The following is a 16,372-nucleotide window of genomic DNA, read 5'->3' on the forward strand; positions in this document are numbered from 1 at the left end:
AAATATTCCAATAATGTTATATGTATGTAAAATGATAAAATTTTTTACAACATTTTAAATAATTTGAGTAAAACATTTTTAACATCACAAAAATGTTTTCTGGATATTGAGGTTAATTGTATTGCTGTAATAATGTGAATACATATTTTAGGAAAATATTTTAATTGAATGTTTTAAGACTGTTTTTCTTAAATATCATTTTTATACTTAAATAACATAATAAATAAATTTTTTAATGTTATTTGAAAACATCTGGACCTGCATTGCTGTGTGTAATTGATTTAAATTTCAAACTATCTGCAAACAGAGAGTATAACTGCAAGACAAATGTAAAAATTGCTTGCACCGTCCTAAGCCGCCTGATGGAGCTACATTTATGGTTAATCTAATTCCACCTATTTCACTCCGTGTCTAGTTTGGAGCCTGTGGTCCCTCTTTTCAAAATTCTGGATTTGCATCTGAAAAACAACTGCTGTCATACTGATCTTTATCCCACATCTCATTTTACAATTGTCAGTTGATTACTGTGGAATCTACATATATTTTGGTTATTTTTGTCGGATTGATGTCTCGTTGACATAACCCCACTATTTCCTGTTTAATTCACAAATCTGATTTTTATTTATTAGTCAATTTTTTTATTTTGAAGTATTGCCTTGAACACGTTACAATTTCTCATGGATTCACTTACAGAAAGGTATTCTTTTTTTCAGATTTTAAATATCTTTGTGCATTTTATTTGGTCTTCGCATTGAACAAAACATTTTTGAGAAGTATTTCTTGATCTCTTGTTTGATCATGTGTAGCATCTGACTTTTTTTTTCTGAACAGCTTTTTGACTGTTTTCTTTGTTGCCTTAGTCAACACTTTACAAGATAGCAACAATTAGAAATGCAAAACATTTATTCAATATTGTCATATCACTGTTCTTTTTCAATTTTCCTTTTGTTCCATTCTTTTTATTTCTTTTGACATCTACTGGCTTCTGTAAAAAAAATGTAAACAAGTTAGTCCTTCTGTTCAGTGATCAACTAGTAATAATTCAGCTAATTTCATCAAATTACATAAGAAACTTTTTTTCTTCAATTTAATCCAGTGGTTTCACAAAAATATATCGAAAGCGTCATCTAATCAGTGTTACTGGATTCAGAAGCAAAATTTGTAGCTATTTTTATACATCTGTGGAGCTTTGGGTGTATGATTATTAGACGAGTCTACAACGGTAGAGTTCACCAGTTTATAAAATAAGACTACATGTATACAGTACAAGACTCCCAATTGAGAGTAGGGCCTGTAACCTTTTCTTTGTCTTACAAAAAAAAACCAAGTCTCTTAATGGTTATTGTATATTTTAACGCAAATACATGTAATATAGTTTGAATAAATACCTTCACAAAATTTGCTCCTCCAGGATGGTTTAAATCATTTCTAAGCTTATATACTTCTGCATATCTTGAATATCCTTAATTTTGGCACTGCTAATTGATCCTACAAAAGTTATAATAAACAAAATAAATAAAATACAGGTAAGAATAACTCACATTGTATTAGTCAGCTACAAACGCCACAACATTCAAAAATGAAAGACAATTCAAACAAGAAAACTAATGGCAAATTATAACATTTGACGAAAAACAAATATGTCAGAAATGAACCGACGACAACTGCTGAATCAAAGGCTCCTGATTTGGAATGGGCACATAAATAATTATCTACATTTAACTGGCCTGGGCTGTAGCCGTGTAGGGCTAAATACAAATTACAAGTAACATAAACAATATATTATAGTGAAATCATCACTTCGTAAATTTTACGAACGCCATCACGAGTTGGTTGACCGTAATGGAATATCTGTTATATAGATGATATTAAAGAGGGACGAAAGATACCAGAGGGACAGTCAAACTCATAGATCGAAAACAAACCGACAACGCCATGGCCAAAAATAAAAAGACAAACAGACAAATAATAGTACAGATGACACAACATAGAAAACTAAAGACTAAGCAACACGAACCCCACCAAAAACTGGGGGTGATTAGATATGTTCCTTATGTCGTAACTGCAATCCCGTTCCCTTTTCACGAATGTGACCAACAGAATTAGACTTCTTACCTTTATTTGTGACATTTTTACCTATTGTGTCTGTTTGTTTTTTTCACGCATCATTATCAATATTATTAAATTTGATGCGACTGTCGTACAAGTGAGAGGTTTAGCGTTATAAAACCAGGTTCAATCCACCATTTTCTACATTTGAAAATGCCTGTACCAAGTCAGGAGTATGACAGTTGTTGTCCATTCGTTTGATGTGTTTTGTCATTTGATTTTGCCATGTGATTAGGGACTTTCCGATTGAATTTTCCTCTGAGTTCAGCATTTTTGTGATTTTACTTTTTTTTTTATAGCAGTGTGCACCAAAATCTTTTCCTACAACTAGTCCTAAAACAAATATTCAGACATTTTCCTTATATGTCTAAACTAAATTTTGCAAAAATATACTAGTCCGAATAAAATTTTACTAGTCTGAGGCATTGGACTAGTTGCTAACTATGCAGGCTGTTATAGAGGCAACGGCACTCGAGTTATCGCATAGCAAAAGCTTTGATAACCAGTGCATGATGGGACTCCCTTGACTAGTAGATATGTAGCCAGCGGTTGAGATAGGGAAGTACTGCTTAAATAGCTCAGTCTGTTCAAGGGTTGACTTGTAACACCGAAGAGTGAAGTCCTGGAGGAGACAAGCTCACTGGTTACATATAAATAACCCTTAAGTGTAACCCATTTTGTATAAATCTTAATATTTATTGGACATAAACATCATAATATATATGCACTGACTAAATTATCACCCCCTTTTTGCATTGTGTTTGCTTAAATACACTCGTATTAATTCTTGGAATATATTAATCAAATTAACTAAGATATATCCAGAATCACTTCAATGTTTTTAAAAATGTGAACTAGTGTCATATCTTACCAGTTTTAACGCATGATAAGGTTATTCTTTAGTTTGTACATTTCCTTTGTCTTTTGTTACAGCAAGGCGGTAAATAAAACCTCCGGTTACTGGTTCCAAAATTGCATCGGACCATGTTCGTTGGTCATCGGGAACAGTTAAATTTTAAATTTGTAAACGTTTGTTGTCGGTACTGGAACAGAAAATCCGGAAAATAGCAATACGTGCAATATATAAAGCTATATATGGGAAGTACCGCTTCATATCACCTTTAAGTTTCTGTCATTTGATAAAATAAAGTTTTTATTCAATAACCCAAATGAATGTTTGCATAATATTGTTTAAACATTTTCTATTAAATGTTTTTGAGTAAATGTTTTTATAATATTATTTTAAAATGTTGTTAAAATATTAGCAACAAAATGATTTGAAAATACATTTTCTCAATATTAAATGCGTAACATTTTTAAAATGTTTTCATCAAATATTATAAAGAATTGTTGTTAAAATATCAAAAAGGCATGTTATTAAAACATTTCATGAAACGTTTTTAGAAAATGTTTAAAAAATCTAGGAACAACATTGTTAAGAATGTTTTACCCATATGCTTTTAAAATGTTTTTCAGAGGTAGAACCTACATATCTTCTGAACATTTATAAAACATTCAAACAAAATATCTTAAAAAAGTTATTGAAAACATTTTGATGAATATTTTTCAAAAAATGTTTTAAATAAATATTTTTAAAATACCGAAACAAATATCTACATAACATCACAAAAATATTTTTCGACAATGTTTTGAGAAGACATTTATACAACCTTATAAAAATGTTTTGAAAATTTTTTGTGCTACCTGGGTTACTACAAACAGTAAACGTGCATTTACTTTTGACGAAAATAGAAGACGCGCCTTTTTTCACGTTAACGCGGAAGTAAACGCGAAAGTAAACGCCCGTTTACTCTTTACAAAATTAGAAGACGCGCCGTTTTTGCGTTAACGCGGAGGTAAACGCGAAAGTAAACGCCTGTTTACTTTTTATGTCTACTGAAATTTCGGAGTAAACGCACAGTTAACGCGGCGTTTACATGAAGTGCACGCGAGTAAACGCCGCGTTAACTTTTTCCGCCCGTCTACATGTAATGCTTGGTCTGCACCCAACTGAAGTTGCTGTTATAGTGTCTGTAACGAGTAACATAAAATGAAAACTGTGAATAAAATATTATCATAAAACTTATTTAACAGGAAACATCGATTTAACATATACATATATTCATTGTAATGCAATCGAAAAGTAAAGCGTACTTTAACAATGTTCTTCAAACTATAATTTCTATTGTGTGCCATTCAACAAGAAATTTGTCAGTAACATGAACTCTGAATGGATAGTATGGCTAAGTTGTGGATTAAGTTTGACATGTCGTATGTTTAAAATATGTTCTGTTGTCTTTGGATAACTCTTTTCATTCTCATTAAATATTTTTCGCCCTTCGATCTCTTCCCAACGTTTGACATTTTCTTGTTTAGGTTAACATTTAACACTTTAGCTGAGGAAAATCAGTTGTTTTCATTCGTTTGATGTGTTTGAGCTTTTGATTTTGCCATTTGAGAAAGGACTTTCTGTTTTGAATTTTCCTTGGAGTTCTGTATTTTTGTTATTTTAATTTTTTTCAGTTTACTTAATTGTGTAATAACTGTTTCTGTTTAACTGTGGTCTTTTTTAAATCTTAATATATCCGAGTATTACACATACCCTGTTCCCAAATCATAAAAAAAAAAAATATTATCATTGTTATCCCCCATCTGCATACAAAGTTTTGGATCCACTATCCACCCGTCCGTCCGTCCGTTTGTCTGTTTGTCTATTTGTCATTCCGTCTGAGCATATGCATATGCATTAAACGGAACTCGTCTTTAACGGTTTGACTTATATCTATGGCACTACACCATTGTACTACATGATGATGTGATCGAAGACATCAGAGGAATTTTTCCGATACACTCTTTAAGTATAAAGCGGTTGGTAGTCGTCGGATTTTGAAAAAAAGAATATTGGTTATATTAGTAAGGATCCATGAACAGGGCGAGAAAATCGAACGAGTAGGTATTTATTGTTTCTAAGGTCATTCACAGTTTCAGTGTTTTTCCATTTACTAATAAAAAAAGATTAATTTCATGTAAGAAAAAAACCGTACAATTCATGTATACTCATCATTTTTAACATCTATTCTTATGAGCCTCTGACATTTTGTTCTGCTATGTAATACATTACAGAATAACAAAAGCATGTATTCCTATTTTGTGTCTATACTTGAGGTTCAAATGAGGATAAAAACACTACCTTGATATCACGCATGTTCCTGTAAAACTTTGATGTCACAAGACCACCTGCACATATCATGGTAGAGAACATGTCGGACGCCGAAAATTAAAGTGATTGTTGTATAAACATAAGAGGTTAACTCCTAACTATCCTACTGCCTGTCGATACATTTATTTTTGGCATTGCACAAGTCATGTCTTCTTTGACTGTCCATGACGTTAAAATACTAGATCCCTGGGATCGTACTTTTTTGTTTATTTGACCTGTTGAGACTAATTGTAATGCTTTTTTGTTATTTAATGTCTACTTATTCAGGGTTATATCTGATCTATATACCAGCTTTGATAAGTGTTTGGTATTACTATAAATTTTCACTTCTTCGTACTTTGAACATTAAAATTATTTATTTTTAAAAAAATATTTCCTTTCTCCATTTGAACTGTACACGTATACCTAACAACAAAGTTATTTTCATTTACCTGTGTTTAAAGTAATTGCAAATGGCTGATATTTTTGTTCAATCATATTGTTTTTCTTAAATTGTTTAACATTTCACAGCGGTATAACATGTTACTTTAATTATTCTTCACTCTGTTTATTTATTTTGTATTTACATTGTATCATAGATACAATGTTATTTGTTCAGTGTATGTTCACTGGTGTTAATATGTCTTTTGATTGATTTAAGCCATTTCAATTGATATTTTATAGTTCGTCTTTCTATGTTGTGATGTTACACTATTGTTTGAGATAAGGGTGTAGGTTTGGTACCATTAAAACGTTTAAACCCGCTGCAATTGTTTGCACCTGTCCTAAGTCAGGAATCTGATGTTCAGTAGTTGTCGTTTGTTGATGTGGTTCATAAGTGTTTTTATATAGATTAGACCGTTGGTTTACCCGTTTGAATGGATTTACACTAGTTATTTGTGGGGCCCTTTATAGCTTGCTGTTCGCTGTGAGCCAAGGCTCCGTGTTGAAGACCGTACTTTGACCTACATTGGTTTACTTTTATAAATTTTGACTTGGATGGAGAGTTGTCACATTGGCACTTATACCACATCTTCTTATATATATGATGAAGCCAAAAGTTTGCGTGTCTCAAATGCTCATCAAGTGCCACAGTTTCTCAATTAGTGAAAAGATCTATTGAAAAAATAGGGATACATTACATTTTTGTACATGTAAACAGCGGGTGTGCGACAACTCGGACCCTTCAATAAGTCAACTCGGACCGTCTATCAACTCAACTCGGACCGTCTATCAATTCAACTCGGACCGTCTATCAATTCAAATCGGACTGACTATAAAGTCAACTCGAACCGTCTATCAATTCAACTTGGACTGTCTATCAATTCAAATCGGACCGTCTATCAATTCAACTTGGACCGTCTTTCAATTCAACTCGGATCACCTATTATACAAATTTAGACAAAGATAAATTTTTACTTATATAAATAATTTAATGAATGTTTTCGACGATAAAAACTGTGTATCTCAGGCCCTCTATAATGCGCAAAATAAAGGAAGAGTTGTTTTAACTATAATTGACGTAAAAGACAACTCGGGCCGTCTAAGAAGAGACAATTAAAGATAACAGACTCAGGACAATTTGTATTAACATATATGTATGTCTATTGTTGAATATTGAATGACTCTCCTTAAATTTATTTTCATTTCTGTTGTTTAAAAGCTGTATGAGTAAATAAATATAGACGGTCCGAGTTGACCTGTTAACAGACTTTGTCTGAGTTATCATTGTAAATGGTCCGATTTGACTTTATAGTCGATCCGAGTTGATTTTATAGACGGTCCGAGTTGACTTATTATTGGTTTCGAGTTTTTCCGGGCCCGCATTTGTGAACAGATTGGCGACATAACTTATCTTGACTGGGTTCTACTATAATACATGTTTGCCATCCCACCAAACCGACATTTCAAGAGGATCATTAACCAAAAATATAAGCAGAAAAACATTATTTTAGGGTCACAAGACATCATTTACACCAAGGATTGTGTAAAAAGCTTTTCCTCTTCATTTTGGTGACCCCCTTTTTTTCCATCTTTTACTCCTAGAATGCCTTTTCTTTATAGTAAAGGAAACGATCAACTGAAATTAAACATGAAACTGTACGATTAGTGTGCAATCCTTTTTTTACTGTTAACTTTTTAATTAATCTTGATAATGATCTTTACTTTTTCCACAAGGTTTGAGCCTAGTTTTCAAATGAAATTAAATGTTAGTTCCGTCCTTAATCCTATGCATCGTGATTACGTAATAGAAATACCGTGAACTAGATTATCAAATAGTCTCTACACCGCACACATAAATACATGTTTATCAATTATCTATGCATACACATCACACTCGTGTGTACCTATTTATTTATTTGCATGAAAGATAACAAATACACCGATTATAATATTAACATTAAAAACTATCAATTGAATAATTTAAATAGTATATTGATGTTATTGCGTCATCTAAAGGGGCGCGACTGTACCTTGAAAAAAGGGGGTGGTGTTAATCTGAATATAATATAAACACTGGAAAAAGGCTTGTTCGACGTTATTCATCTTAGTAGAGGGCTATATTAAACTTTATTTCAAGGTTCATTATTATTTTAGATAACAATAGGATGCATATATATAAATATTAATATGAAAGGATAATATACAATTTAAAACTTTATTTTCATGTACGTGTGATTTCAATATTTTAGATTAATTTAGATGTCCGACCCACATATGGCATCCAACGTTGTTGTGGCGTTGTACAATGTTGTATAAGGTCGCGATCAAAAAGCAAAGTTATGTAGACATCGTTCTATATCGTCAGACTGACGTTTGTCAGCCGACTTTGAATTCAGGTCGCCGACGTTACGACCTACATTGTATTTTCAACCAAACATCAACGTCTGTACAACATCGGGTGCCTGCTGCGGGTAGTTTTAAACTTAAAAGAAAATCTTTTATTTTACACAAACTATAACATGATCTGTTTTCAACATGTGAGCTCATGACTCTTTCGTTGGGATTATAGATAATGGACATTATTGTTCCTTATGCATTCATTCAAAAGTTTCCTTTACTAACAAAATAAAGACATTTAAACTTTAAAATCTATACGTTTTTTGAATACAGTTTTGCAATTCTAATTTAGGTCAATGTTAAATACCAGACTTCAAACTTTAGAAGATCATTTGCATGGTCTGTCAGTTTTCTATTGAAAAATATCAGGTATCCTGTCAAAATTTTTTATTTAAAATACAACGAGTTATTATAAATCAGTTGCAATGTAAGGTAGAGCATACACTTATAAATTTTGGGGTTTGTCCAAATGAATCACAAAATATCATTTTAAAGTTCAAATGCTGAATCTGTTGTGTTTGAATGGAAGTAATATCAAATAACATTTCACTACAGTGATGAATATGGGATGATACTGCACAATGGACCGTCTGTACTTTCAATTCAAAAACTTATAATGGATAACATAAAACATTCATTTCATCATCTTTGTCTTGTTTAACTCTGGATCAAGTAGTTTCAGGTAAGCATATTTAGTTTACTAAACATAGTCATTCTACGTTTTATCTATCTTAAAAACCTAAGTTAAACTGGGGTTTTTCGGAGAAAAAAACGGGCGGACGGCTTTCAACCGTTTCCCTGCAATAACTTATGAACCGTTCAACCATTGATTTTTCAAATTTTGATGTGTTAATATTAATGACAAAATGGAGGTAAAATTCAATATAGACGATTTTTACTTTTACAGTTCAGGAGTTACCGTATGTCCCTTGATCTATTGGAAACTGGCGGCTGCCAACAGTGTCCGTGAAATGGCTTATGAATCGATCAACCAATGCTTTTCAAATTGTGATATGTTGATACTGATGACAAAATGGAGGTTAAGTTCGATATATACGATTTTGATTTTTTAACGTTCAGGAGTTATGGTCCTTGATTTATTAGAAACTGGCACTTTATTTCGTTTCCGTTCAATAACTTATGATACAATTTCTATCATAAATAAGTATTTATGAATAAAAGACGACAGTATTTATCCGATGTTCAAATTTCGTAAAAACGACTGTATATATTTACATTTTTTGTCATTAGACTGTTACTACTAAAATCCAGTACTGTATCTGTGATCACAGGTATGCCTGTATCCCTGTTGGCAAACTTTGGTAATTTCTTGTCCATAGTTTGTTTTTTGATTTTGGGTACTGTAGTTTTAGACACATTTTAAAAAGAAAATTCATTGATTTTACTCAAAATAGAACATGTAGGGTCATTACTCCTTTGTTTGGATTATAAATAATGAACATTATCGTTCCGTATGCATTCATTCAAAAGTTTACTTAAATAACAAAATACTGAACACGATATTTAAATCATTTTTTCGAATTGTTAAACTACAATTTTACAATTCTTATTTAGGTCAATGTTAAATACAAGACTTCAAGCTTTAGTTCAAACATCATTTGCATGGTCTGTCAGTTTTCTATTGAAAAATATCAGGTATCCTGTTTAAATGTTTATTTTAGATACAACAAGTTATTGAAAATGAGTCACAATATAAGGTACATACATATACATAAAACAATTATAAATATTGAAGTGTGTTCAAATGAATCACAGAATATCACTTTTAAGTTCAAATGCAGTATCCTTTGTGTTAAAATTGAAGTTATATCAAATAACATTTCACAACAATGATGAATATGTGATGATATTGCACAATAGACACTCTGTACTTTCAAGCCAATTACTCAAAACAACATACAGCATTTTTTTTCATCATCTTTGTTTTATCTAAATTTGTAAATGGATCAAGTAGTTTCAGGTTAGCATATTTGTTTAGTAAATATAATTACACGATTCCACTAAACATGTTAACTCAATCTTGACAAATTGATTTGATTGTAAATGTCCTCAGGTATTCTTAAATATGACGAAATCAAGTACCGACAATTAAACTCTCTTTGCAATGTATTCAAATAATTTCAAATATTGTTTAAAATCTACACCATAGCAGGATAACCGTTGTCACGTGTAACATGTGAGTCCTATATTCTTTAAGAATAATAAGGGGAAAAATAACTGATGATTAGAAATGAATCAAATTATCACAAAAAAGACAGTATTGATCACGTTCATTTTCTGAATTATATTTGTGATTTTGAGAAAATTGATGTAAAATTTTATTTATAACGAACTAATCGAATGTGCAAATAAATTGATACTGATAATATGACTAACAAAAACCGATTAATTTTTCAAGCGACGTTATTGATACATTTTTTTACTTTGTACCCTTTTGTTTAAATCGTTCGTTAAGCGATACTATGCACCCGCCCTCTTTATATTTATAATTACTAAATTAAGATAAACTTGTTTTCAACGGCTTTCCTTTGTTATAAAATTTCGAATACTGACTTTCTGTTCGAAGAAAAGTCAACAAAAAATAGAAATATTAGTGAAAGAAATACAAAGAGTGCAAGTTGTTTTCATAATTTATGTACTTTTTTTTATAAAATAAAATCACGTGAAAATCATGATAACTTGGGTAAATGCCGTTGAGCACTATTTCTCCGGTAAGGCGCCCATGTACAGGCTCAAAAATGATAGAAAATAAATTGCATCAAAATGTCTAAACAAATCGCATAGAGCATCCGTATAGTATATACTATCCACCATTTAAATTTTAGCATGTAATGTTCTACAATTATGTAGTAATGATCGTTGAAGTTGAGGTTGAGATAAAAATAAAAATGTAAAAAAATGACGTCTTTATTTTTCCGTTGACGTCGTAATCTGATAGTATGATTTATAACCCAAAAAAATAATGCTTAAACCTTTAAAACCATTTCTTTTTAAGGTATTTTATTAATTCAAACTTTATAAATTGAAATAAACCTGCGTGTTTCTCGTGTGATAAAATGAAGATTTATTACTAATGTCTGCATACTTATTGTCTTACAACAATCTTTTGAGTTTCTTCACCACAAACTTTGCATTTTTTTCTGTCAAACTTGTTTCAGAACATTTTTTTTCATAAAAAGATCATGTAAAACACTTTTTAAGTTTGCAAAATGGACTAAGAAGGTGGCGTTAAACACCAACGAACAAACAAACGAAATGCGCAATATCGTTACTTACTATGATGAGTTTATTTATAATATATTATAAATTTATAATACTGATGTTCATATATATTTAAACATGTAAAAACTATTTTGTTGGTTTTTTTATCCTGGAGCGGGTTACAACATAAAATTTCGCTTTTATCTCTAAATATGATGTTGATACTGGCGATGAAATATTGCTATATATATGTTTTCCCCTTTTTATATGTCAAGTTCAATGTGTTTTTATTTGAGTATGTTATTTTCGTGTGTTTATACATTCAATTTATGACAATGACCACTAGATAACATGCAAGTAACTGACAAAAATAAAGGACAGCAGAAGTCAAGTCGTAGCTTGCTATGGATATGAGTTTTGCTCATTGTTGAAAGCCGTAAGGTGGTCTATAGTTCCTGACATCTATGGCATATGGTATCTGTAATATGATGGGCAGTTATTCCACATTTCTTTGTTTCATATTGGAAACTTTGATATTAAAATATGATAAAAATTAAATATCATATGTTTAAGTTTCTCAACAATTAAATATACAGCTAACGGAAGAGAAGTATAATTTTAATTTTGATCCTATGAATAATATTGTTTCTTTGATTAATAAGCAAACATCAATTCATTTATAACAGCATCTGTTTGTTTTAATTCCATTGTAAATACTAAACAATCAGATTCATAAATAACATGTACATTTTTCGGACCAGCATATTCTTGATTAGATATTTTTGCAACCAGCACAGAACTCATAAGATATACAACTCGTACAATAACACGATGTGTTTCTGATGCAGATGGAGCTGCCGTTCCTCCAAACCGAGTGCAGCTTTAAGGTTCCTTTGACAGGTTTGCAGTTTTTTGCAATGTTTTCATTTAAAATGATGGAATATCGGCTTATATCCTCTTTTGATATATATTTAAAGGCTACAGAGATATTGCTACTTGATGCCCACGTGTAGAAGTCATCTGCACTCTGTATAGTACATTTTCTTTGTTTAATAGCCAGATCAGCGCACCGTTTTACCGTTCCACCTATTCCATCACATGGACCTTTCCCGTGACCCGCCTCAAAGTAATCCCATGTGCAATCAACTCCGAAATGATCTTTGTGCTTTTTAATAATAGAGAAGATATGTTTATTTCTGTACTGAGATGTTGGGCTATCTGTCCAATAATGAATGCATTGTAAATCTAAATTAATAGTTTCGAGAATTGGAACTAGCCTTTTGATTACAGAAAAAACGAAAGTTGCATTATGACTTAAGTCATTGGAAATAAATGTAAAACTTTTATGATGCAATGTGTCATTAACTTTGTAATAAACCACCACAGGGTGCAAGCTCACATAGCATTTATTAAAATAAGACGACTGCACCTCATCAGCTGTCTTGCAATTGAAGTTTTCGGCAAAATCCATCTGCACAATCATATGATTCCGAGGGAGATTAGCCTTAAGATCTTGTAATGCATGATACTGGTTTCTGACTCTATTGACATGTTCCTTGAACTCAAAAAGTTGTGGTTTAAAAAGTTTTATGAAACTGGCTCTATCACTTGATTTTGAAACAATGTTCATTCTTTGTCCAGCGTCGGTATTTACTCGAGACCATTCATCATATTGAAATGGACCACTGTCAGCAGGAAATAAAGCGTCTACGTCAAAGTGGTCTGTAACATCTTTCACAAAAGCATCCGGACTGTCGCAATTAATTATACCGATTTTATGTAGACAGCGGAATTTTAAAGCCATGTTTTGGTGCTTGATACATAAGCATGTGTTACGGGTAGCATATGAAACTAATGAGAAATTTATCGGACGATATTTACAAAATCTTGAATAAGAAAGTTTGATAGTTAAATTTTCTGACCTAAACTTGTGAAACAGATTGTTCATGTGATCTGATAAAATGTGCTTTTGTTTCTGCTGACCGCTAACAGTTTTATAATCTGCTTTCCCTGGCATTACAGACGAGTTGTCTCCTCGGTTTAAAAACGTTAAAACTGCTGTTTTTATTTCTTCTTGTATTTCTGGAAGTCTCTTACGCAAAACTTTTTTCATTTTCTTTGACGTTGACATGAGAGATCTCCTACGGATTCCGAAAACCTGACTTGTAATAGATTTTATTTTGTATTTTTTTGTTACCTTCCCATTTACTATGTTTTTGGTAAAGCAGGGATCAACAGCCTTAATTTCTTCCACAAGCACATTGTGAAATTGTAATTTACGTCTTACTGTTTTATACTTTGACGGCTCAAGACCGACATATCTCATTTCGGCATCCGCGGAAGTCAAAGGTGTGATGTTTTCCTTATTTTGTTGATTTTTGTATGATTTTGATTTTGATTCATTTTTTACTATCTTTAATCTACTGATTCTCTTTTTAAGTTTCCATACTTTTCTGTTGGAAGTCTGCAATTCTTTTTCCAGTTTGTGTATTTTTCTATTAGCTCTAGAAATAGCTCTACTAATTCTTTTTCTGGACGACGTGCGTTTATTTGAAACATCATTTTGTTTAACTTGCTTTTCTTGTTTTTTTCTTTGTCGATATAGCTTCACATTTTCTCTGTTGATTCTACGTTTTCGTTCAAAATCTCTTTTTGACAACTCGGTACTTTTTACATATGACTTCTTCTTTCGCTCATTCTCTTTTTGTAGGTATTCTTCTACATTTTGTAACCTTTTTCTTTCGCGATATTCCTTCTGATATTCAGCTTTCGTTTTTTTCTTTGTTTCTGAAATATAAAAATTGGAGATGTTGATGAAGCTGACATAAAGACAAAAAGAAACAATTATGAATATTTAATCATGTTTAAGTCATTGTACATGTAGTACTAGCTGTTATTATAGATGATCCCATGGCTGTTGATCGTCCAGTGGGAAAGAGTCAAGTATCCACCAAAGTTAAAACAATCAGGTTGGAACTAATAAATGTCAACCGTATATGGCCTTAAACAATGAGAAAATCCCATGACGTATATTCAGCTATTAAAACGGACCCCGACTTGAAAAATATGAAATAACTCAATTGCAAGACTTATGGTCTAATTTGTACTGATCGACACGCATGACCGGATTTTTAACGATCTTTTGACTAGGACGAAGGGTTAGAACCCGAACCCTTTAAACAACGCTCGAAGCTACCATTATCGGGACCACCGTGGTGGTTCTGTTATTTTAAAATATAGTAACGATTGGTGGATAACTGTTTGCTTAAAGTCATATGAAACCTCAAATTAAAAAAAAATGATGCATATGTTTTTTTATAACTAAATGGATAGTTCTCATTATAAAACTTCTGTACATATACTTTTTTCTGAAGAAAATTCTTTAATTTGTCCACATTTAGAAGAAGGTTACTTTTTTTTAATTGTTTGCTTCCAGGAAGCAATTCGCCTACATATTTTCTGTATGCAAGTGACCTTAGCGTGACCCTTCTCGTAAAAATCCGGTGATCGCAATACGCATGGATCTGTCATTAAAATAAACTATTATCTGATTGTACATGTTATACACATGCACAATATCCATGCTTCTTTGTTGAATTGCTTACTAAGGTGACAATCGGTAAAATACGGCATCAAAATACGACAATTGATTAGCTGCCATATTTTCACATCAAAACAGAAAGAGAGAAAAAAAATTTGACGATTATACGATATGTTTGCGTAAAAAAAGATAAAATCGAAGACTAAGTTTATGATATATACATGCATTGGTTGAAGAATTGGATAAACATTATTTTTCACCAGTCACTCGTTTCATGTGACTTTGATGTCTAGTGGCAAATATTTCATGCCCATTAAAAATGAAGAGCACCATAACAGAGAATGTTTTTCAAATAAATATTTGTTGAAATAAAGATAGAGATGTCAAAAATTAAAAAAGAGACAAAAGGTGACAGAAAGACAAGCAAGTCAGGATCCTATAAATCAGTGATTGTCGTTTGTTGGTGTGTATCATATTTATTTTTCGTTTATTGTTTTGTACATCAAACAAGCCTTTAGTTTTCTAGTTTGAATCGTTTTACATTTGTCATTTCGCGGCCTTTTATAGCTTGCTATATATATGTATGTGTGTGTATCTGTGGTTTTTTTCTCATGGTTGAAGTCCGTACGGTGACAAATATCAGTTGTCTACTTACACGTAACTTGGTATTTGACAGAGAGTTGTCTTATTAGTAAACATACAACATCTTCTTGTTTTTTTTTGTTAACAACAATACCGACATATTTTTACAAAAACTACCAAGTGAGTACTAAATCCTCCGCAATAAAAGATCAGATAGTGTGTGCGTAGTAATAAGCCATCTTTATTGGCAGCATCATCTCATTCAATTTTAAAAGAACCCATCAACAAGAAACTAAATAAAAATAATTCTTGTATGCAGTCTTACTCTGGCTATTATACAGCCCATTCTCCGGCAAAATGTATGCCGAGTAGATTTTTTAATTTGTATTGCTGTATTATTTGCACAAAAAGTACGTATTCATGGTACATTGTTGTTAAATAAGACGGACAATTCGATACTTATTTTACATCCGTAATGATTTTTAATAGTGTCAACTCGGCATGCCATACTTTATAGAAATGCGGACGTGAAAGAAAGCACTGTTCGCCAGAACTAAAGAGCGTATTTGCACAAAAATACGTATTCATGGTACATGTTGATTAATTAAACGGACAATTCGATACTTATTTTACATCCGTAATGATTTTTAATAGTGTCAACTCGGCATGCCATATTTTATAGAAATGCGGACGTGAAAGAAAGCACTGTTCGCCAGAACTAAAGGGCGTAAGATGTACTATTTTGGAAAGCTATTATATAACAAATTAAAAGTCTTTCTAGTTTAACCTGCACCACGCAAATGCACTTGTCAGTCTTCTGATAAATTTTTGTATCGTTCGACCGTTTTGCTATTTTTTTTAATCTCAATTGATAGTCT

General features: G+C 31.8%; 1 protein-coding gene and 1 long non-coding RNA gene across 4 annotated transcripts in view; one reads left to right on the forward strand and one right to left on the reverse strand.

The window, feature by feature from the left end:
* Window positions 1-885: 885 nt before the first annotated feature.
* On the reverse strand, window positions 886-3,043 carry LOC127732457 (uncharacterized). The gene is made up of 3 exons (XR_007996269.1): window positions 2,981-3,043; window positions 1,389-1,488; window positions 886-985 (listed from the first exon to the last, which is right to left on the reverse strand). It is a non-coding gene; the product is annotated as an uncharacterized LOC127732457 (long non-coding RNA).
* Window positions 3,044-8,516: 5,473 nt separating this feature from the next.
* The window catches only part of LOC127732450 (uncharacterized), a 38,793-nt gene continuing 30,937 nt past the window's right edge, over window positions 8,517-16,372 (forward strand). The window contains exons 1-2 of one of the 3 annotated variants that reach the window (XM_052241479.1): window positions 8,517-8,831; window positions 9,057-9,188. The gene's annotated coding sequence lies outside the window, so the exon portion shown is untranslated. Of the gene's footprint in view, window positions 8,832-9,056; window positions 9,189-10,081; window positions 10,131-16,372 lie in introns of those variants that run through there. The other 2 variants (XM_052241478.1, XM_052241480.1) reach the window with 2 other exon arrangements.

Source organism: Mytilus californianus, unplaced genomic scaffold (genome assembly GCF_021869535.1).
Source record: "Mytilus californianus isolate M0D057914Y unplaced genomic scaffold, xbMytCali1.0.p SCAF_24, whole genome shotgun sequence".
Taxonomy (NCBI): Eukaryota; Metazoa; Mollusca; class Bivalvia; order Mytilida; family Mytilidae; genus Mytilus; species Mytilus californianus.